This window comes from Vigna unguiculata, chromosome 10 (assembly GCF_004118075.2).
Source record: "Vigna unguiculata cultivar IT97K-499-35 chromosome 10, ASM411807v1, whole genome shotgun sequence".
Lineage (NCBI taxonomy): Eukaryota > Viridiplantae > Streptophyta > Magnoliopsida > Fabales > Fabaceae > Vigna > Vigna unguiculata.
The window spans coordinates 13896786-13908699 of NC_040288.1; the positions used below are offsets into that span (position 1 = coordinate 13896786).

Consider the following 11914-nt stretch of genomic DNA (forward strand, 5'->3'; position numbering starts at 1 on the left):
CATGCAATTTATTGTTTTGATTTCGTTCGACATTTTGATTCTTAATAATTAATGATATTTATGTTTTTTGTTTTAAAAAAGAAAATAGCAACAATGTTGTATAAAAATTGACTTTTATTTTTTTGTTATATTTGTTGAGATGTAAAATGTATGGTTATTGTAGATCTGCAATAGATATAGAGAGGTGCATATACTATATAATGTTGAGACATAATAGAATCATAAAGATATAGGTTGCTTCCTGTTATGCATTCTGGAAGACTTCTTTGAAGACAACATTTGTGTATGAGACAAAGGTCTTTTTTTCTTTATCATGGATTAATATCTTTGATCCTGATTTACTCTGAACCTTAGAAACTGCAACATATAACTGTCCATGGCTCAACACTAGTGTCGGTAGGTATAATCCTACCGAACCTAATGATTGTCCCTGAGATTTGTTTATTGTCATGGCATAGAATAACATAATTGGAAATTGCCTTCTAATTAGCTTGAATGGCCATGGAGACTGAGATGGGGACATAGACATTCTTGGTATATATACTTCATTTCCATTGTTGTTCGCTATAATAACCCTTGCACCAATGACATGATTTGCCAATCTTGTAATAATTAACCTGGTTCTGTTGCACAAACCCTCAAATTGATCCAAGTTTCTTAATAACATTATGGGTAATCCAATTTTGAGTTTGATGTTATGGCTTGGCAATCATGAAATAGTCAATGAGTTTAGAAATTCTGGAGTAATGATTTCCATGTCATCATTTGTGAAATTATCAGATTTATCAATGGAATCTGCACTTAGATATTCTTTCGGTTCTCTTGCAAAATAGTATTAGTGTTAGATTTTTTGTGTCTTGCATGTATTATAGTAGATAATGGAGTTAGGCAAATAACAGATGCTTTACCTGGGATCCATGACAACATGTAGTCATTGATTTCATCCATAGTCTCGATTCTACTGGCCAATATCGCTCTGCTCTTGAGATAGTTTTCATCGCTGTAATTTTGAATTAGTTCTGGATATGTGGAATCCACAATTGCTTGAAGAGGATCATTGAATTCTGTTGTGAGAAATTCATGTGGTATTTCGATTTCAACCACTCCATCATTTGGTTCACACAACTTTCCATCTCCAAGTTGAACAATCCAATTAGAGAATTGTTGAATTTCTGTTGCAGTAGATTTTTGGAGTCTTGATTGCATAAGTCTCATGTTTTTGCTCAATGTCAATACCTGACAGTGATTCCATAGGTATGATGCATTAATTGTAGCATGGAAAATGTCTGATCGAGTTCCTCTGGGAAAGATAGGTAGGATTTGTCTAAAGTCACCTCCAAATACAACCACCTTTCCTCCAAAAACTTAATTACATGGTATATCATCTTTCATAATGTCTTTCAATTTTCTATATACGGCTTCAACACAAAATTTATGTGCCATTGGTGTTTCATCCCATATTATAAGATGAGCTACTCTTAATAGGTGGGCAGCATCAGAACCTTGTTCAATGTTACAAATTGAATTTTCAAGTATAGGAATCGAAATTCTAAATTTAGAATGTGTTGTTCGTCCACCGGGTAACAAAAGTGATGCTATTCCGCTTGATGCCACTATGAGGATGATTTTTCCCTTTGATCGTAGTGCTGAAGATAATGTTGACCACATAAAAGTTTTTCCTGTGCCACCATATCCATACAAGAAAAACATTCCACCATTGTTCTTCATAACAACCTCATTTACCTTTTCAAATATGTCCTTTTGTTCATATGCACGATCAAATAAGTTAATTGTGGATATAATTATTATACGACAGGTTATTCTAATTATTTCGTTCAAGCATTTACATAAAATTATATTTCAAGTATTCACCTGTCATTGAATTGTAGTTTCTTTAAAATAGATTATGTTGTTCCACCATGTTATAATCTAGTTCAGAGTATATCAATCTATTGCCACGATTTGTTGTTGCAAAAGCATCAGGATAAGGCATTGATGAAAACTTCTCCTATTTTTCTGTAGAAGGTCTTCAATTTCAGATAAAGTTAATTTTTTCAAGCTATCATTGCTAAGTTGCAATTCTGCATAAATAATATCAGAATTACTAACAAGTATTTTGGTGTTAAATGAAAAAATTACTTTGGTTAGTATTTTAAATATACCTGGATTTGCAGCTGGTATTCTTTCCCTATGCAGTATACCATCGGCACTAGTGCATTTTGGACTTTCTAACTCGAGCTTTATGCCTCGGTTATAGTGGAAACGAGGCAGATAAACACGCGGTGGCAGTTTTGTAATTTATGCAATGTTATATGCCTCGGTTGTTATTGACTCGAGGAAGTAAAGCCAGTTTATGCCTCGATTGCTACTGACCCGAGGCAGTAAAGTGTCTGCAAATTTTTTTTCTTTTTTTGTCGGACTCTAGGAATTCAGGTGTTAGGACACGAGGCAGAAGATGGTGATATGCCTCGGTTTTCAATTGAACCGAGGCAGAAGGTGGGATAAATATCTTCAAAACCAAAAATAGTCCATCTTCTTCCTCTGGTGCGCAAAAACCCTAACCCTCATATTTCCCTCTTCGATCCTCTGCGTAAGTTTCCTCAGGGAAGTGTAGCAATGGAGTGGCTAAAGTGTTGCATTCTAAATGGGTTCGTGATGTTGTTGTGTTCGTGACTTTGGTTGCGGTGGTTATGAAGATCTGATGGATGCGTTGCTATGTAGTGAATCTCGCGATTAGGGTTCATGATGGCATGGTTCAAATGTTGCAGCGTTGAGTTTTCTGGCGTGGTGGACGTGTGTTAGCTAGGTTCGTAGTGGTTCGTCTGCGTGGAAAAATCCATGGCGCGTTCTTGATTGTTGGGTTCGTTCTGTCTTGCTGCAATGAGATTTTGGCAAAGAACTGGTTTGTTTCGTGAGTGCAGGAACGAAGCTATGTCAATGGTGGTTCGAAGGTATTGTGTCGTTCTCGATCTGTCTGTGGTCGCGCTTCTCGATTTGCTCCGCCAGCACTGCTCCGACATCATTCGTGTGGTGAAGATGGTGTGGAAGGCTGGAGTGGAAGGTCGGAGAAGATGACAGAAAGATGATTTCTGCAACTTTTTTTTTTAATTTTTAACGTATATTACGCCTCGGTTGCCATCAAGACCGGGGCAGTAATGATGGGATATGCCTAAGTTGAGAACCGAGGCAGAAAGATATCCTTTTTGCCTCGGCTGAATATGCCTCGTGTCTTAAACCGAGGCCAAATGACCAAAATAACCGCGACAGAAAGTCTTTCTTGCACTAGTGCAGACAACCAATGCCATGTCTTTTCCCAGACTTGATCTGGTCTATTAAGACTATCACAAACTAACATAGTTACAAATAGTTTCCTTAGGAATGGACCAGATCCCAAATCTTTTGCTTCTGTTATAGCTTCTATGTATTCATTATCATCTGCTAAGAATCCAGAAGCTTCATAGGCATCTCTAAAAGTTGGATACACTATATTGTTGACTGTCCTAATGTCTTCGTAATACGATGGCCCTTTGATTACTGTTAGCATTCTCCTAAGATAGAAAAGTTCACCTGCTGTTGGTGGCACCCAAATGAGTCTTCCAATTGTGTTGCCCATTTTCCTTGGTTTCCAGCATCTATCCTTTTTTACATATACAAATTTTGAAACAAAAAGTGGGTATGTTAACCTCCTTGCAACTTCATGTGTTTTATTGCATTCCATCCAACTTGTGAACATAGATTCAACAACAGTAGCTTTTCCTAGTATATCGTCAATACAGTCGTCATCCTTGAAGTAGACTGACTGCTCACCAGGAAAATGAAAAAAAAGCCTTTCTATAGCTGGATTTCTTTCGTGAATAGGAAATGAAAATATTCTCCATCATGCTTCACTGGGAGATTTATATTCACAGTCAACATATTGCTTGATTTCATCTACAACTTCATGTGAAGCAGAAGATTGGTTGTTGTTATCCACTATGGCTGCTGTAATTATGTCATAACCCTTGTTAATGTATTTGAATAAGTACTTTATCGAGGTACTTCTATTGCACCGTTCAACATTGATATGAGCTTGATACTTAAGCAACAACTTGGAGTTGTATGGAACTACTGAACGGTTGTCTAAGCAAATATCATTCTTGACAATAGATATTGAATTATTCCTTCTACGGTAGTGTGGGAATCCATCTTAAGAAATAGTAGTTGTCTCTTGAAACATCTTTGGATAAAACCTATAGCATTTTCCATTTTTCATGCAAGGCAGAGATTTGTTTGCTAATCCACATGGCCCATGAATCATATGATCCTTCACACATTCATAAAGTTATGGCTCTTGTTTAGGACATGGTATTTAAGCTGAAATCACCCTATCAATATCTTTCGTAGTTGGATATTTGCAAGTGGAATGCAAGAAGAGTAGTAGATGTGCATGTGGCAGACCACGTTTTTGGAATTCAATAGTATACATATCTGCATTCAAAACATATAAAAGTTATAACATGAGAGAAGGAATTATTAATATATAGCAGGTTTGTAGTTTCTTTGTAATTCTTACATGCAATAACCTTTCCAAGGAAATGATTTTTGGTTAGGTCTGTTAGGAGTTGATCAAATTTAATTCGGAAGACCCTTGAGATCAAGTCTGGCCTATCAGATGCTGTCAAGTTTAGGTTACATAGTATCCTGCGTATCTCAGGCCATTTGGGATTGCATGTGAAAGTTAGAAACAAATCGCCATTCCATCAAAATATAATTGATTCATAAATCTTGTGCCTCCAACGAAAGTCGATGGTAGCACAACTATTTTGCCCTTCGTTGATCCTTCTTCCTGCATATTTGAACTTGTTTGACAAAGATTATTGTACTTATCCACTCTAAGCTTTGATTGGTTATTCCTAATAAAGGACAACCATTCAGACTCTATCATAGTATAGCCGTCAACCACAAATTGTTGAAACAATCTCTTTGATCTCAGTACTGTTTGGGCTTCATTTTGTCTTGTCTGAATTCTGAAACAAAACCATTCTTTGATTGTTAGCCGATTTCTCTTTGTATTGTTCCCAATCGTGATATCACGATGCCTAACATCATGTCTATATCCATCTTCACCATATGGAAATAGTAAAGGATATTGAAATCCTAGGTAACTGGTGTGCAACTCATTAATTCTTTGCAGCCTTCCACTTCTGTTTTCCATTATAATATCCCTTGGAGAAGCACTGTCGACGTCACCAAAAATTAAGGCTGCTACTTCTGAAACATTAGGAGTATTGTATATCCTTCCATCCTTAGTCCTATCACCAATAAGTCTTAATTTCAGATTCGTAAATTCTGTTTCTCTATATCGATCGCTTGCCATCCTAAATGATTTTGCATGAACATTGTGTTCATCTAACATGTTCGTTAACTTCTTTACAATTTTGATATCAACCTTGTTGTCATTCCTAAAACAAAACAATAATTTGAAATTGTCTTAAGTTGTATAAGTTTTTCATTGAAGAATATTGGTTAAGTAGAATTACCTTAATAATTGCATTCTGTTGTGAATTTCATTTCAGTTTCGTAGATGTAGAGTTGGGCAAATCTTGGTACTTCTCCAACAGGTGGTAAAAGACTTCCAATTCTATGACAAGCTTGGCCATATATTCGTATATTAGGAGGACCATGTCCATTGTTGTAACTGTTATCAATTTTGGCTCCAGGTGATGTAAATGCGAACATCATATTATATGTTCTAATATGCTGTAGAAAATTTATAGACTCTATTGAATTGGATTCAAATAGTAGTTTTTGCATCACAACAGGGAGATCATTCAAAAAGGACAACTGAATTTTTCCATTACCACAACACAATTGAAACTTTGGATTAGCAGAGTGTGCATGTTTTTCTATTCTTTCTTGGTACCACATTTGTGCTTTACAGTGTCTACATATGAAAATTGGATCACCTATATCTGCATAAATAGTGAAACATTAAGTATTTCATCAGCAATTTAGTTTAAGCATTGAATATAATAACATGTTGATAGAGGATTAGATATCATATATGTCTGGTAAACTGTTGGGATATTCAAATGCCATAACAGTAGCAATAATTTCATCTGCATTGATACCCCAAACTTGATGATTGAAGTTACAGATATTATTGCAAACATATATAATGATTAATTAAGTTAACAAAAATATTTAAAATTTATTTGTTATAATATCACAATGATACCTTGAGTAACATCATTAGATAATGTATTAGAATTTTCGTCAAGAAGTTCACTGATAGAAGAATCAGCCTCAGGTATTGCATTCTACTGAGAAGACGTTCCTGTATAGAAGACGTTCATGTTATAGACCTTATAGCATTAATTAGATGTTTCTGGTCTTAGGAGTGTCTTTTAATCTGTTGAATGGTTTTTCAACAGGTTAAAATGTCTCTTTTAATCTGTTGAATATTTTTTAACAGGTTAAAAGGATGGCTGCAGTAGTCTTAAACTGCAACAAATTCAATTAGTTGATTTAGTTTTCAATCGACTGATTTCACTTAAGTCAAGTGAAATCAACCGATTGATTTGAAAATCAACCTGTTGAATTTCGTAACAGTTTGACTATAAAAGTTGTGATTTTTGAAAGAGAGGTAAGTTGATCATTTTATAGCACGATTTTGTTCTGGAAACTTGTGGAAACTCTCTCTTTTGTGATCATACAGTTTGCAACAGTTGAAGATTGATCTTGGATCAATTCTTGGAGCTTTTGGCTTAGGTTGAAGCTTGGAGAAAGTGGTTTATGGTAGGCTGGGCTAGGCTACCACTGAGTTTGATCTTTCTCAAGCTTTGTGTGTGTGCCTGGTGGTTTTCCAGGTCTACAGGAGGGTTCTTGCTATGTTGGTGTGATTCTTGTGTGAAGGGTGGATACTTTGTAAATCTTTTGAAATAGTGCAAAGTAAGAGGACTGGATGGGAAGAAGATTGAAATGATATTGTTGAAGCTTTTATTTACCCACATTACAATCTATGTCAATGTGTTTAGTACGTTCATGGAAATTGTTGTTGTGAGTTATATATATGCTTGGCTGTCACAATAGAGATTAACAATGCTAGAAAGATTGACTTGCAAATCTTCAAGCAAATACACCATCCATTGAATCTCACAACAGGTAGAAGCCAGTGCTTAGTATTATGCTTTAGAAAAAGATATGGAAATGGTGCTTTTCTTTATGGTTATCTAAGATATCAAGGATTCTCGAAGATATATCCAATAGTCGGTGGTTGATCATTGTGTCATAGAGCATGAAGCCCAGTCAGAGTCACTAAAAGCTTTGTCACTGTCCTTTCTATTTGTTTGATCAAGTTGGTTTCTTGAAGAAGATTTGAGATGTGAAAATGGTTGCTTTTTGAAAATCTTTCTTGAATCTCATCCCATAAATTTTTAGCATTATCAATATACATTGTACTCTAGGCTATCTAGGTCATTAGCGTGCATGTAATCCAAGAAATGATCATAACATTGCATTCGCTCCCAAGCTTCATACAAATTGTCACAGTATGCAAGTTCTTGAATTTCTCCGTTCAAAAACTTGATTTTTTTTTTGACAAAAGTGTTTATTTTATTGATCTGCTCTATGCATGATAGTTGGATCCATCAGGTTGAGACGTGATAAGAATCGCCCTAGGATTCTCGCCCAAGTGTAGATAAAGTAGACTAGAAGGCTTCTGTGATACATCCAACAAAAAAAAAGGAATAAATGGAAGGAGAAAAAATATGAAAGAAAAAGAAAGACAATGAAAGAAGAAATGACTGAGATGACGAATCAACAACAAAGCAAGGAAGGATAAACCTGATTGATGCCATAATGACTTTATGGCCATCCATCAAAGAATGTTGATCGAAGAAGGAAACAAAGAGAAAAGGAAAATTGCATAAACTAAATAAACTTGTATATCATCATTCAAAATGAAAATGAATGTGCCCAGTCAATACAAATAGGCAAAGGAAAAAAATAAATAAAGGGGAGAAAACGTATGGGCCAAAATAGAGGCCCGGATAACAAGGCCCAAAAAAAATGTAAAATGTAAGACCCTCCCTCAAACTGGAGTGTGTATACAAAGAACACCAAACTTGGACATGAGTTTGTCGAAAGTTTCATGATCGAGAGCTTTTGTAAACACATGAATAGGTTGTTAAGAGGACTGGATGGGAAGAAGATTGAAATATGTTGTCGAAGCTTCTATTTACCCACATTACAATCTATGTTAATGTGTTTAGTACATTCATGGAAATTATTGTTGTAAGCTATATATATGCTTGGCTATCACAATAGAGATTAGTAATGCTAGAAGGACTGACTTGCAAATCTTCAGGCAAATACATCATCCATTGAATCTCACAACAGGTAGAAGCCAGTGCTTAGTATTCCGCTTTAGAGAAAGATCTAGAAATGGTGCTTTGCTTTTTGGTTTTCTAGGATATCAAGGAGTCTCTAAGATATATCCAATAGTCGGTGGTTGATCGTCGTGTCATAGAGCATGAAGCCCAGCCAGAGTCACTAAAAGCTTTTAAATGTATGACACAATTTTTGGGGTAAAAAATACCTTGTGAAGGTAAAGATTTTATGTATCTAAGTATGTGATGGATGGCTTGATGATGATGTTTGGATGGAGCTTAGACGAACTAGCTGAGAAACTAGACGACAAAGCTAATATTGGGTCTTGTATTTTCCAGATATAGTAGTCATCTGATGGTTCTTCAATAGATGGAAGCATCATGAATGCTGATATTTTATTCAAACAAAATCTCATTCTTCTTGACCATGGGGTTGGATGCTTGTTTGCCATTGAGCATCCTAATGTCTACTAAAATGTCCATAACATACTTTATATGGCATATATGCATGCCTTCATGATTTTTGGCAACTTCTAATCCAAGAAAGAATTTGAATTGCCCAAGATCTTTAATTTTAAAGTTTCATTTGAGGATTCTTTCACACCTACAATGTTAGTCATATTATCTCCTGCTAATACAATATCATATATGTATATTAATAGAATGGTAATGGAGTGTTTAGTTTTTTTGGTAAAAAGGGAATTATCTCTTGCTAATATAATATCTTATTTCGATTTATGCTATTGATACCTTGTGGTAGGGTCATATAAATTTCTTCACTCAAGTCGTCGTGCAGAAAAGCATTATGTACATCAAGTTCTTCTAGAAACCAATCTTTGATGGCAACAATAACAAGGACAATGCGAACAATAATAACCCTTGCCACTAGTGAGTATGTGTCAAGGTAATCTATGCCCTCACGTTGTACGTATCCTTTTGCTACTAGGCGGGCCTTATAATGTTCCACTTTCCTATCAGCTTTCTTTTAATCTTATAGACCCTCTTGCAACCGATTTAAGTTTTCCCAAGAGGAAGATCAACGATTTCCCAAGTTTTGTTGGTTTCAAAGGCTTCAGTTCCTGCTTTCATGGCCTTTATCCATTATGAATTTTGTGTTGCTTCATAGGATTATGGCTTAGTTTGAGGTGCAAGAGAAATAGTATAATTAAGTTGTTTGTTTAATAAATTTTCATATGAAAGCTCAAAATTGAGAGGGTGATGTACCTTGTTGGATTTTTGTAGACTTTCATCAAAAAGGGACATTTGTAATTGATGATGATAGTCTTCCAGGAAAGTTGGAGCTTTGCGAGTCCTTGTAGAACGTGTCAGATTTTCAGCATTTTTAGAATGAGTATTATCATCAACATTTTCATTCTGAGTGGTGTCTTGATTAACACCATGTGTGTAATCATACATATGTTCAAGAAAAGTGTATCAAGATCCAGATCCTTTTCAGTAACTTCGTTAGAAACTTGACAAAAAGGTGTCCTCATGAAAAACAACATTTCTTGATATACAAATTTCTCTATTATGTGTGTCAAAAGCAATGTAACCTTTGGTTCCAATTTTAAAGCCAAGAAAAATGCACTTCCTAGCCCTAGGGTCCAGTTTATTTCTATTATGTTCAAGTGTAGAAGCGAAACATAAACATCCAAAGGTTTTTAAATCAGAGAAATCAGGTTCACAATTGTAAAGCATTTCAAAAGGACTTTTATTGTTCATCACACCACTACCATGTTAAGAAGTGCAATTTTAGCCTAACTCAACCCCACAAAACTGGTTTGAAAGGTGAGGTTTTATTCCCACTATGTATTTATTTTGTAGTTATATGCATGTTGTTATAATAACATGGTTTGTTAAATTGAAAAATATAGTGTGCAACACGTATATCCTCCATGACATTTCATAGTAAGTTCCCTTATGATTCTTTCCTATGGAAAATTCGTATGTGAACATTTTCTGCCAACTGATGAGTCTTTAATTGTTGATACTTTTGTAGGCTAATTGCATTTTCATGCACTCAATTTAGAATTGAAGTAGTCATTTAAAGAATAACTTACCATTTTTTGCAACTTGTGATAGAGCTTCACTGATGGAAGCTTGAATAGTCACGTTAAGTAACAAGTAGGCTTAGTTAAAGATAGTTTTTAACTAAACTTCATAATGTAAATTTATGGTATCTATCTGACATGGACTTTTTCTAAGTGGGTGTTTGGTTCGGGGTTTGATGACTTGGGCCCAACCATAGGTCCAATTAAAGGCCTAGTCACAAGAAGCATGCTAAAGAAGATACATGAGAAGATGGACCCACAAGAAGCCATTGTCATTCATGGACTCCAAATGTTATTTTCTTGGGCCAAAGAAGATGTCAAGATATTGTGAGACCCGAGAAATTTAAATAATTGAATAAATAATTATTTAATAAATGTGGGTAGTGGCAACCTTTATGGCCTTTAATGCGAAGAATTATGATGTAGAATAGTACTAGCTTAAATGGTTGAGAGTACAAGGTTGTTATGAAAGGACTTGAGTTCGAGCCTTATGTATGCCATTAGATGCTTATTTAATTGTTTTATTATTTTAACACTATGCTTGATCATGGTGAGTGATTGTATATTCTTAGATGAGTAAGAATTGTCACGAAACATGAGTTGGTTGAATTGGTTGTTTATTGCTTTGTAATTGCATGGTTATGTGTTTGAACCTTGGTTGTCGTAAAATAGGTTCCTTTTTGTCAACTTGTTTTTTGTTGGCATGGATGGAAAGGGTCAGAAACCCTAGTCGGTGTGAGAAACTAGAGGGGCTGAGAAATAATTGATAGCCATTAACATACACAATTAACCAATTTCGGTTTTTTTTTATTAATTGAATTAATTAAGAGGTGATTAGGGTAAGAAAGAAGAAGTTTTTGAAAGCCAACAGAGAGGCTAAGTTCAGCTTGGGAAAGAGTGAATTTCGTGCACCTAAAAGAGAGTAGTTGAGGGCTGGAAACCACTTTTAGAGAGGAAGCAAGAGCTAGGGAAGTTTTGGGTCAATGACGCACTCTAAATTCGAATTGGTGCAAGGAGTCCAGGTAAGGGGAGTTGCACCTTGGTGTTTTATTTGTGTATGAATTAATGTGCCTTGCCATGACTTAATGCATGAAAGCTTACCCATTTTTACATTGTGAATTTACTGTTGAAAAATTTTGGAAATTATATTTCATATGAATGTGTTGAGCGAATTAAACCCTATTTGAATTATGAATGTATGTTTGGGGGTTTGGTGGGAAGTAATTAAGAATCTGAATTCCAGAGTCCAGCTACTATATGAGTTAGAAAAATGTTAGGTGCATTGCATTCCATGACTTACCTGTAGATATGGTGAAATTGTCTGATTTGATTGGATTGGAAAAGAGTAGAGGTTTTCACAGAAATGGGGAAAATTGGGATTTTACCCAGAGTTTGATATGCCACCTGGTGGCGCATGATCTGCCGCCAGGCGATAGCGGGAATTTTCTAGTTATAATGTTCTGATTGGGTTGGACACAAAGGTTGAGTTTCAAA

The 11914-nt window shown here is 35.4% G+C and overlaps 1 pseudogene; it reads right to left on the reverse strand.

The window, feature by feature from the left end:
- Nucleotides 1-244: 244 nt before the first annotated feature.
- Nucleotides 245-9785, reverse strand: LOC114165273 (annotated as a pseudogene).
- Between the last annotated feature and the right edge of the window lie 2129 nt (nucleotides 9786-11914).